Raw genomic sequence first — 13,427 nt, forward strand, 5'->3', positions numbered from 1 at the left:
AGCCTTCTGTTATTTTTTCATCCTTCTACACATGTGATTGGCACGTCTAAAGTAGTTTCCTTAAACCTGACAAGGAAGCAAGGAAAATAAAATAAAAACATAGTGTGGACAAGGGAGAAGAAAGAAAGGGGAACCAGAAAACATAATCTTCAAGACAGGGAACAGACTTGTGCTTTAAATCCACAAAAGTACTTGCTTACAGAGCGGCAAATTCGCAAAGAAATTCTGAATATTTTTATTCCCCGAATGTATTCAATTGCACCTTTTCAAGTGCCTGCGATACAGATATATGAATATAGAAAAAAACAAGTAAATAATCTGTAACATCCTCAGATCGTGTAATGCTCATCACTTAATTATGCATAAAAAAGGATAGGCACAGAATGAGTGAAGAATGTAAGTCATGACAGATGTATGTGATTATTGTGCAATGCGCAGCTAATAGTGTGCTTGTGCAGTACTTATTTGAAAAAACATTGTGCGTGTTTAATGGCACTCATGTGGAGGACCGCTCATATCTGTGTTAAAATGCATGCTTGCACGCAATCCGAATCACCGTAATCAATCATGACATTTAATGATCAGTGTGAAGGGGTTTAATGATCAGTATGACACTGAACCAATTTTTTCTTGAACAAAAGTGCAGGTAATAGGAAGCTACATGGATTAGTACATGCATGTTCCTGCTGTAATACTTGTGCACGCCTACAACATTCAATCCAAGCCTACTGCTTCCATGAGCTTCCTCATCACTGGAGCCCCCTCAAAAATCACTTTCATTCACTCCTGCTCATCTATTCGAAATCAAGCTCTTCCGCAAGCCCACCATGAACACACCCTCCCGCTTGCAGCATAATTTCCCTCACTTACCACCCAAAATGGCCAAGAATAAGAGAGCAGTCTTCATAACAAGGCAGGTGTTGATGTTGAACCATGCCAGGATATATTGAACTTCTCTGAAAGCCATTTTGTACCATCATGGTTTGGATCTAATAGTTGAGCACATTTAGCTGTGGCAGTTGTAATTCAGTTCACAACTCTGTCACGTGGCCCATAGGGACATACTAGTCTTCACTAAGTTAGCATGAGCACGCTGCAGCCTGTCTGCTGCTTTGCTCATGTTACTACACGTCTTTATTTTTTGCAATGGTTTGTATGGCTGTTTTCACATGAGAACTCATCTCTGTGTTCACTCTCTGCATGTTCTTGGGATTCTGGCTGAACATTATGAGCAAGGTTGAGCAACAATAATGCCCCTTGTTATTTTGTTCTGGCCAGGCCTTAGCCCTTAGACAAAACATACCAATGCAGCTGTTGTTTGGGACAACGTACTTTGGTTTTATTGGGATACACAAATAGGCAGCACACACTTGGAGAGGGACCTTTCCAAGGAGAAGAGCGAGACAGCACCTATGATGTAGATCTACCATCTATGGGCTAAGGTATGGGGTCTGCGGAAAAAGCCCAGAGATCTTCTAATATATAATAAAACTGCTTCTTTGCGAGGGGAGGAAGTGTAGGCTCTATTGTCTTTTCATGATGACATCTCCCTTCGTAACTTATGGACTATCTGCAATGCTGACTGTATTTGTACTATGCATTTTCCTGCTTGTTGTGGCACATATACTGCATGTTATGGCATGTTAGATAAAATATTTTAAACTGTTTTGTGTCTCAGTCAGATCTTATTGTGGACAAGTACAAGAGTGCAAGCGAAAGGGTGAGTCTTGTTACTGTAATTCCTGAGAGATCTCGGAGTGTTGTGTTCTGGGATGTCTAATCATTTGTTTCTCTGTGAGTGAGTAGGAGATCGAGTGAGACACTATTGCTAGTCGGTCCTGGGCTCATAGGTTCTAAGGTGGTAGGAGGACTCAGACCCTATACACCAAGGTCATATAATCCTGCGCATAGTTCTGTTTTTGAGCAGAATACCTGCAACGACATATCTACTATCAGTCGGGCATGGGTAGCCAAGATGAAGGAAAATTCTCTGCAGTAGCACAACCTTCTCACCCAGCAGGTCTCCAAAGGGAAAGAGTACCTTATTTCACATTAAGGAAAATTCCCTTTAAAGAAAAAATACAGCCAGCTTGATCTGTAAATTCAGTTTGGATTCCCACACAACACAAAGGCTAGCGCTGGAAACTACAAATTTGAAAAACTCCTGACTACCCTATGCACATTACCACTCCAAACTACAATCTAGTGGTCATTTCTATCTATGCAATGACCAGTAGCCCTGCAGAAACAATCTTTTAAGGGTCATACTGTGACCAAAAATAGATCTTGGAAACCAAATGAAAGCAGCCCCAATTAGCACATCCGATATCTGAAAAAGTGGTCAACAGTTGCAAATCAGGACAGTTTTAAATTACTGAAAACAAGCTGTATGGGTGTTTTGCAAAGTATGAGAGACTGTATGCATTTGTGCTGGATGAAGGCAATGTTTGTGGTTGAGATGATATGAGAGAAATCAGCAGTAAAAACCAGTCTACCAGACCATAAAACCAGCCGTCAAAGAGCCAAAATTCCAGTGTATACACTGATCTGTCAGACCAGCCCTCCCGGCACTGCCATATTGCCCTATGGACCAGACCGACTTTGCTTTTTTTGCACCACCTGGCCACATCTCGGGGATGGGCCAAGTTTTGAGAAGTTGGAGCATGATCTGAGAGCAGAAATGGTTCACAAGAATTCCTCAATGTTGCTGAGAGGTTCTTGTTTCTGGGTGTTTGCTAATCCAGTGGCAGGACAGAGATTCATTTTGAATCCTCCTCTACATAAGTATAGATACGCAATCTTGGAAGCGACTGTTCATCAGTGCCAATGACTTTCAACCTCATAGACCATTTAAGAGAATTTGATTAGGTAGCACCTTTCCAGGATCCATGCAGGCTTGCAATCCTACTGTTACCATAGTGTTTTGCCTATACTGCTTAGTTCAAATAAAAGTTTGCAGTTCTCTAGGAATATTATTTTTGATTAGATGTACTCACAAATTATTTTGCTCTTTTCAGACAGTGCTACAACTCTGCTTTACAAATCCACTTAATTGTTGAAACTTGACGTCTACTTTTATTTCTTGATCTCATCAGCAATAAAGGGGTCCTTTGGCCAAACAATGCTTGCATTTCCTTTAGCAAGAGACAAGTGAGGTGATACAAGGATACTCACCTAGAACCATTTTCTGTCTTTGCATTTACTCACAATGCTGTCAATTTGAAGATATTTCTAAATGCATTGACCCCAGTCCTCAATGTTCTTATACTTTATTGAAAATGAAAGATTTTGGTGGAATTAAGAGAACATAACTGGTACTCAGAGATGTTCTTTTTGTTGTAAATCGTCTCCAAATCAAATCAGCCATTATGAGGTGGAGAACCATGAGGGACAGTGCAGACTCAGCTACAGTACAAGTTGTGGAGGTAAATGAATTGTGTCCTGTTAAGATGGAGAGCATATCACACACAGCCTGGGAAAGCATGCACCATTGCCCTGAGTTTCTCATAATGGGTTTTTGGTTAATTTTTTATTTTTGGCCTCAGTGCATGTCAAGGCTGCATATATGCTAAATGTATTAATAGACACAGAATACGAAGCAAAGCTGGTTTGGAGAGGTACACCACATGACTGCCCTGCTCCATGTGAGACATAATGGATATTAGTGGTACCTGAGATGGAGATTGGAGGGAACCTGACAGACAGCAACCTGAATTTCTGCTCTGCTCCAAAACATTCCTGAAGGTCTTGGAACTGGAAAATATTCTATTATGGTGTGCTGGATATGAGTCAGTCGGCCCTTTTGAGCTACAGGGACATACATTGTCGTCTTTCGTCTTCATTCTTCCCCAGTGTCAACCCTAACAGGCTGAGAAGTAGCTAAGTTAGGAAGTATCTCTCTTTATTTTGGGTCTTCCCTGTAAGAAAGATCCCAGGCCCTCTATTCCTTCCTGCTAACACTAGAGGACAACGACTTTGCTTAAGCAGTCTGTGGGGAATACAGAAAGGTTAGGAATTGTCAGAAACTAGTCGCTGAGCTGCAGCAGGGGAATAGAGAATCTTTATCTGCAAACTAGGTACAACTATGGGGCAGAACCTCTGTCATTGTGCCAGGACTTCTCATTGACCAATGCTAGTAGCTTTGCAAAAGTGGAGATCAGGAAATATTACCGTATTCCAAGGTTTGGGTTGCTGACTGCTAGCTTCCCTTTTCCAGGATCAGGAACAGCAACTTTGGGTTCTACATTCTGTCATGAAGACCTGTTTAGATATCATCTGGAAGGAATGGGTTTAATTGCGAAGGAGGAGGATTACTGGAGGCACCCGCGCACAAAGGAAAGGTTGTTTATAAGAGGACATTAGCACATTGAAGCCCAGGGAGAGTCTGCACTGCCTGGCCAGGTGGTGAGGCCTTGTGAATCTGGTCTCCCTCTGGCTTGCTCCGGAGTGACATGACTTGATCCACAATTTTGTGCTTGCAAGTGGGCACCAGGATATCTATCCCCGCCTTTATTGGAAGACATTGAATCTGCTTCCTTTATTGAAAGTTGGCCAGCCATGTCAAGATTTGACTACTGGAGAAAGACTGAAAGCAAGAAGCTCCAGGGATGGCTTTGAGCTTTCAGGAGTTATCTGGCTATTATTATCTGATGAGACAGCACTGGGGGTAGTTTGGTGCTCAAAGAAATCAAAAATATAATAGAAAGTTGCTCATTCTACAATTGTTTGGATTAGGGCTTGAGTTCTGCCCTGAGGAAGATCCAGAAAAGAGAATTTCTTTCTTTTCATTGTGTTTGAGTAAGTGCGCTCTATCCAAAGCTGTATCTTCACAGCCCGTCCTCAGACGGTGCACTAGAGCATACCCATAACACTGAAGCTTGTCACAAAAGCCAGGTGGAGTCATGTCTGCTGATCCCCATAGCATGTGTGTGAGCACAAACACCAGCTACAATGGTGTCTCCTTTCAGCCAAACATGTTGCAGTAGAGTGACACCCTTTTGCATCTTTAAAGGTACTGTGTACACCCAAGGCTCCTGGTGACAATACCTTATTTAGACAAAGGTGCAGTTGCACAGATCGCATAACAACATTGGAACCTTACCAATCTGATAACTGACACAGCAATAGCCTTAAGTCCTCATTACGAGTGCCAAGCGGGAAGGCGATCTTTGTCTCCCCTTTTAAAATCTGATACCATGGGGATCGAATTTAATAGTTTTCATAAATATTTCAGTTAATGTGCGATTACGTAATCTGGTCTGTCAAGTATACCTATGAGGCGAATGACCTTTACAACGTGGTCGTTACACCGCGATACATTTACATCACGGTCATTACAACGCAAGTTGTTACAACGACTTGCGCTGGATGGTGCTATACACTAAGGAATAGTATGACTTACTATTCCAACACCTTCCCTACTGTTACGTAGGCTGGAGTTGGAATTATAAATCATACTATTCCTAAGTCCAGCACCCTCCAGCGCAAGTCGTTGTAACAACTTGCATTGTAATAACTGCGATGTAATGTACCGCGGTGTAATTCATCGCGTTGTAACGTCACATATTCGCCTATGATCATGGCTGTTCAGCTAACCATTCAGTCCATCCTGGCGGATCCTTAACTATTTCGGGCGGAGTTAGTGGTGGGAGAGAACCTCCCAGAATGCTAGCAAGACAAGATATGTTAGCTCTGAAATGTGGCCGATCTTTGGGTGTTCATTTGGAGTCTCCACATTAGCAGACGGAAATTCCAATAGCTTTTCTTTCATGTGCATTCACAGAATTTCCACCAAGTGTTTCCACCCCAAAAAAAAGTCTCAAAAAACAACAGTAAAATGTTTGTCAGTATGTCAGATTTCCCACTACCTTTGGACTAGGTTTGCAGAAGATCAGGGCGTCCTCACTTCAGCTAGATTTGAGTTGGCAGTCAGGAAATGAGAGGCTTCGCCGCCTGGTGTCAGTGCACAAAGTTATCATGCAGATTTCGACCAGCTCAAGCTGTATTACACGCTTTGATTTTCATCATCTTCTGGGAATGTGAATGGAAAACGCAAAATGCTAAATGCAATAGTCATCATCAATATTTCATATTACAAACATATTTCCACATTACAAGGATTGTTTAACAGGCTGTGGTGTCCCAAGAAAAAGGAAAATCATAAAAAGATAGCTTGATACAGTAAGTAGTATGTGTCGCTGCTGGCCTGTTTTTCATGCATATTCGATCAAAATCAAATTCATATGTGCTCTCACTTTTCCATGTGTGGGTCTCCTTAATTTTATTGATATTGTATAAATTAAGCAGAAAAAATGCAGTTTATTTTTATGCCATTTTAGCAGAAATGGAAACCGCCTGTAGATCGCTGATGGAGTAGTTTGTTCTAAGAATAGTTGAAAGCATTTGAGAGGCATTGGTCCTTATCCCAATTTTAAAATTACCAACAACATGCTAGAAAGCTATTATTTTTCTAATTAAACAAATATTGATTAGGATTTCTCTTTCTCTAAGCAAATTGCAGAACCAAAGAAGATCTGCTTTATTATAAAATGCTTACACACACACATCTGATATGTCAATTTCCCTGTGTGGTGTTGCAACATTATTATTTTGTGGTTTTATATAGCCCACGCATAGCTTGTTGGCGTGAGAGATACTTGTTGGTCTGCCACTGTGTTCTTATTATTACTGTTAAATTACTCCCCTTTCCTGGTCCCATGGAATTTTGAATTCTATTCGGGCTACTCACAAAGGTAAACTGCATTTGTGAGAAATGTACATGTGTAATATACTCTACACTTTTACCTAAATGTAATACTTTTGGCTATTCACCAAATCTGACTATAAAGTTACTCACTTCGTGGACTTACAGAAGGGGGTTGAGCAAAACGTATGAATGTGCATTACAACCTCCAAAAAAGAAACAGTAGTAAGGCCAGCACCACGCATGGCCAGTCACTTGTTCTGTAACATCCCCCCCCATAGAAAATGGTGCATGTCGGGAATAAAAATAAAACCCCAAAGGAAATAATGTTAAAACAAATTAAATCATTTAAAATAATTAAAAATATAAATAAATATAATGTAATATTAAAAACGTTAAACTAGTATGTATTATTTAATTATAAAATATTTTAATGCACTTTTTGAATTTAAACAGAAATGTAAAAATAATCATTGTATTAAAATATAATTAAATTACCTTTAATTAATTCTACACATCACTTTTAATCATTATTAATGCCTAATAAAAATGTATTTTTTAACTTCAGGTGGGAATAATTTTTTTTATTTAGACTTCAGAAATATAATTGCAATTTACTTTAATATATTTAAATTATTTTAAGATTTATATCAAGATTACGTAATAGTGCTTTGGTATTGTTTTCTTTTTTTCTATATTTAAAATAAATGAATCAGAAATGTTGACCTATTGTCAGTGTACCAAGATCTCAAAATGAGTTTAAAACCCATTCATTGCTTTCCATTGATAGGTTTTATTAACACTTTCATTTGGTTTCTTCTTATTCAATGGCTTTCATTATTTATTTATTTATTTCTGACATTTGTTAAGCGCGAACGAATACCCGTAGGAGTCTCGGCGCTAGACCTTAGCAGCTGTCTTTCCCCGAGGTATGGGTAACATCGGGTGAACATGGGTACTATCACTGGTTAAACAGCCAAGTTTTCAGTTTCTTCCGAAACTGTAAAAGTGAGGGGCAAGTTCTAATATGTTGAGGTAGAGTGTTCCATATCTTCGGAGCTGCGACTAAAAACCGACGATCACCCCAAGAGCGCGGGACCACTAGATGGTTCAGAGTTGTAGAACAAAGCTGTCTAGCCAGTCTGTAAGGTATAAGCTTGTCCTTAAGGGGGCGTGGTCCTTGATCGTGAAGCGCCTTATAGACTATACAAAGTGATTTGAACTTAATCCTGTTTTGGATAGTCAACCAGTGGAATGTTCTTATGGTGTCAGCGATGGGTGCAAACTTAGGTGTTCTGGACAGGAGACGTGTTGCTGCATTTTGTATTGTCTGCAGTCTTTTTGTTACCCTGGCTTGGGCATTTAAGAAAAGTGAGTTGCAGTAATCTAATGATGAGAGTACTAGAGAACTGACCAGTGTTTTAGCGGCAGTGTCTGGTAGAAAAGGAATGATTTTCCTTATCATTCTGAGTTTATGATGGGCTGTGGCTGCTACTTTGTTTGCGTGTGCCATGAAATTAAGGTGATCGTCAAAAATTACTCCCAGATTCCTGACCTTGGGGGTCGGGCTGGGGGGAGTACCAAAGGTTGGTGGCCACCAGGATACAGGCCAGATCGGGGAAAGAGAGCCAAAAATGACCACCTCCGTTTTATCGGAGTTAAGTTTCAGACAGTTACCTGTCATCCACTCTCCGATTGCCACCATTCCATTTTTAAAGCGCTCTGCCACCTCCGGTCCGTCGCCTTTAATGGCCAACACCAGTTGCGTATCATCAGCATATGAGGTTAGGCTCATCCCGAATGCTTTGATCACACCTGCAAGGTTCGACACATAGATATTAAAAAGTGTCGGACTGAGGGAGGAGCCTTGCCGAACCCCAAATGGAAGTGAACGCTTGGCCGATTGATATGACCCCAGTGTAACCACTTGCGTTCTGTCGGCCAAGAAGGAGGAAAGCAGGTCTCTCGCAATGTGAAGAATCCCCATCCTTCCGACACGGTCCACTAAGATCTTATGGTCGACCGTGTCGAAAGCAGCCGAGAGGTCTAACAATACAAGTAATGCTGTCCCTCCCTGGTCACGGACAATTCTGATGTCGTCCGCTGCCTTAATGAGGGCGGTTTCCGTTCCGTGATACTTTCGGAAGCCAAACTGTGTGTCATCCAGTAACTGATGTTTCTCTATGTACTCTGAAAGCTGCTGGTTCATGGCTTTCTCCGTCACCTTAGCTAAGAGAGGGAGGCTTGCTATAGGTCTGTAATTCTTTAGTTCCTCCTTATTTAAGTTGGATTTCTTAAGCAGGGGTTTAATCAGTGTGTTTTTTAAGGAGTCTGGGTAAGTCCCAGAACTAAAGATTGTATTACAAACATGAGTAAGAACTGGAGCAGTTACATCTATCACATTGGAGTGCACTGAAGAAGGGCAGGGGTCGAGGGCCGATCTGGTTTTAATAGACATGATAATGGTTTTTGTTTGCTCAGTGGTGAGAGGCTGAAAACTGGACAAGGTGTTTCCTGAGGTGGTTTGAGAGGCAGAGGCTCTGGGGGTGATAGTTGTTGAGATGAAAGCTTGGTATATATTGTTGACTTTGGAATAAAAGAATTCAGACAATGCGTCGCATAATGGTTGAGACGGGGACGGATTTAAATCTGGTACATTGCCAGATAAGGTTTTAGTGATATCATAGAGTTGCCTGCCAGAGTTTTTGGCTTTTTCAATTTGTTCTGAAAAGAAGGTTTTTTTGGCAGCAGTAATCATGGTTTTATAAATGGATAAAGATTCTTTATATTTAATCTTGCTTTCATTATCGTAGTTTCTACGCCATTGCCTTTCCCTGTTCCGACTCAGTTGTTTTTGAGTTCGTAATTTGTTTCTGGAATGGAGTTTAGTAGGTACTAGCTGGTTAGTGGCGGCACCTATCCATTCATGAAATTGACGGGTGGCGGTATTGGGATCATCAGATATCTCTGGGCATGTTTTGTCCAGTAGTAATTTTAGTTCGGTATGGTTTAGATTCTTCCATACTTTAAAAGAGCCTGGCGTGATAGATGTAGCCTTCTTCCTCCATTGTTCCTTGATAGTCAGGCCGCTAAATATGGCGAAGTGATCAGTCCATGACATAGGAAGAATGTTTATTATGTGCAGGTCCTCTACGTTGGAAAATATACCATCCAATGTATGTCCTGCCTGATGGGTGGGAGAGGTGACCAGTTGTCTGAGGCCCATTGTGTCTAGATCTGATGTAAGGGCGGCAGTATCTCTGTCATTTTCTAGTTCTAAGTGGAAATTCATGTCGCCCATTATAGTTGTGGAATCGTCCGTGGCTATCAATTCAGTTATCACGTGTAAGTTGGTCAGGAAAGCTGCTCTCGACCCAGGAGGGCGGTAAAGGAGAACTCCCTTAAAGTTGAAAAGAGCTGTGAACTTTATATTGAAATGCATGGCTTCACATGATGTACTGGGAATGGGTGAAGTTCGAACCTCGAACTGGTCTCTTGTTATAATTGCCAGACCCCCTCCCTTTTTACCGACCCTGTCCTGTCGATAGGCTTTATAGCCAGGAGGCAGTGCTACCACTAGATCAGGGGCTGATGCATCATCAGTCCACGTTTCGGTGATGTAGAGGGCATCTAAGTTGTTGTCAATAATAAGGTCCGCTATTTCTTGTCTGTGTTTGCCCAGTGACCGTGCATTAATGAGGGCCATAAGAATAACCACCTCCTTAACATCGTTTTGCAGTTTAGGCTGGAAGTTCGCATTGTTAATGAAGATCGTGCTGTTACAGTGGGGGCAGATTAGGCTGGTGACCATAGGTGTTTGTGATAAGTCGTGTTTGGTGCATCGAGATGAAGGGGTTGGTTGGAGCTTCATCAAGGCCATAGGTGTGTAAGCTAACTTAGGATGTGAGGGGGCTGGAGCAGGGTTCTTGGCCCTGGGCGCGGGCCAGGCGCGGACGGGCGCAGACGGGCTTGCTTTTTTCGCGCCACCGGTGCGCCACTGGCGCGCCCGCTGCGCCCGCCCGCTTCGCGGACGGATGTTCATGCCCTTATATCTGGTGTGAGGAGGGTGGGAGGCGGCCAGCATCTGCAGCACTACCCCCTCCCTCACCCAAGATGGCCGAACCCCTTCTCCCCAAGTGCCAGGAACTGGGAGCGCGCGCTGGGAATCGGGCTCGAGGAGCGAAGAGACGTGCAGGTAGGTTTCCCTTCTTCAAACAATGCACAGGATGCAGATACAGTGTTTTAAAAGTATTTACAATTAAAATTAAGTACAAGCAGAGCAGAACCCCCGGCTTCCGCCTCAGGGGAGAGACATCTAAAAAGGTCAGCGCGAAGCGCTGTACAGCTGATTAAGTACTCTGGGAGGGCGGGAGGCGGCCAGCATCTGCAGCGCTACCCCTCCCTCACCCAAGATGGCCACCTTGTGTTGTCTCTTTGTCTGGGTCTCTGTCAAGGATTGGTGACAGGGTAGAGAAAGTAAACAAAATATTGGATACAGAGCTGCCCGAAATTACACAGGGAGTCAGAAAAGAAAAGGAATCCAATGGTAAAGCTTTGCACAAGTTAACAAGAAATCAAAACTCAGAAAGAAGAGGCTTTTAAGAGTCATTTCTGCATTAAGAGTAAATAACACCCAGGATGTGCAAGACATGCATATAACAACATTATCAATAAAGGCAATGTGGAGTAACGCACCCCTGAGCTTCACATTGTAAGATTAGAGTTCAGAAAGTTGCCTCTGTTTCAGATATTGACGGCAAATGCTCACATTTAAGAAATACATGCAAAGGCAGGGTTTGTGGAGCTGACACCTTTCCTGGTGTTATAAAACTAAGATAAAGAAAACACTCACAGTGGACAAGAAATACCACCTAGCTTGTTAGCTGGGCCCATAAATACTGGGAATCACACAGGCACATACAAGACAGTGACAGCAGGGGTGGAGAACTAGAATGCACTGTCACAATGGAAAATAAGCTAGAAAGCAGGAGTGCCTAATGGGAAAAAAGGGACAACAAAGTTAGTACTAGGCAGAAAACAAGTGAATAACCACAATTGGCAACAGGAATCTAAGGCAATAGAGATAGCATAGAAGCACTGTGGGCACTGAAGCTAAGGAAGAGGAAAGAGACTGGGAAAAGAGAAAGTAATAGAAGGGTGACTTTTTCAGATACAAGGATTCACAACAACAGTGCTAGCCCAGAAAACAAGGAAACAATCAAGCACTGCAAGACAGCTCATGTTCAAGGAACAAAGATGATGCTTTAGCTTAGAAATCAGGAATCCTCTAGTAGTAAGTTTGAGCAAAAGCTCAGTAAGCCTGAAAACAAAGGCTCAGTCATGCAGGAAAAATGCTACAATGACCAACACCGAACGTAACAAAACTGGGGCTTAAAACAGCTCAGTATCATCATATGCCTAAGGTGTGAGGAGGCTAGCACATGCTAGTCATGGCAGTGCTGAGTCCCTACACCCATCCTTTGCCTGCATGGGTAGAGATGATGAAGCAGTTAGTAGGGAATTCTACCTATTGGAGTTTTTAGCAAGAAAAGTAGACCGGTTTTCACAAAACTCATCTAGAATGAATAGTAATTTCAGAACAGTGGCCAAGATGCTAGAAATCAGTATATGGGTGAAGCAGTAGGTCTACAAGCTTATTTGATTACTGGAAATTCTACCAAGAGGCCCCCTGGTGGAGGGTACCAGGGTGTAGGGAGTGAATTTTGGGACCCCCTGAAGCATAGCCTCTTTGTTGTGTCCTTCTACTGCTCACTTTCAAGGGATTACTTTTATCTTTTTGCGTAAGCACACCACAAGAGTGTATTTGCTTTCCATCCCCCTCATGTGCTTCTCTCCACCATTTCTGCACCATGCAGCTCAAATATTATCTGTCATCTTTTTTCACTCTGCACAGCTCTCTCTTGTCCTTGTGGTTCTCTTTCCCACCCCACACTCTGTGTTGCTCTATCTTGCCTGTGTGCTCTCTCTCACTTGTGCAACTACCCCTATCCTCCATGTGGTGCTTTGCACCCTCCCCTCTCTATTACTCCCTAACACCCACCTTCTTTTTTAGGTCGAGCCTGAGCAGCTCATGCTCTGCTCTGCAGCATGCTGTATAGAGGTATGGCATACAAGCTCCACCCATTTCCCTGCCCAGCTTTTTAATTGGCTCCTGTTACTGTCCTTGCTAAATGGTTGCTTTTCATTTGGAAATAAACTTGTTACTCCCTCCTTGGTACCGCCTTATCTGCATTTGTTACCTTCCATAACAACTGGACCTTTTACTTGTTTTGTTACACGGTCTGCTTTATAAGTCGCTGAGCACTTTTTTGTTTAATGAATAATAGGGACAATGGCAGCTGCTTCTTGTATTTGCAGCGCGCACACACAGCACTCACGAGACAATGGCGGCCGCTTCTCGTATGGAGCACTGTGCATGCTTTAACTTTAAAAGTTGTTGACCCTCTCCTCCTCCCTACAGCACTTACGGGACTTTGGCGGGAGCTTCTTGTTTTTAAAACATTTAAGCTGAGTGCTCTGTTTCTTTTTTCTTTTTTTTACTTTAATGGTGAGTGCGGCGCCCGCTTCAGGGACACCTCACACTCTGTAATGCAATAGGTCTCGCATTTTCCAAACTTTGACCTATTGGTATTATGAATGATAATGCCTTTTATTATTGCAGGTTTACCACATAAATAAATGGCGTTGTCATTTACAATGACAA

The sequence above is a fragment of the Triturus cristatus genome, chromosome 2_2 (assembly GCF_964204655.1).
Source record: "Triturus cristatus chromosome 2_2, aTriCri1.1, whole genome shotgun sequence".
Taxonomy (NCBI): domain Eukaryota; kingdom Metazoa; phylum Chordata; class Amphibia; order Caudata; family Salamandridae; genus Triturus; species Triturus cristatus.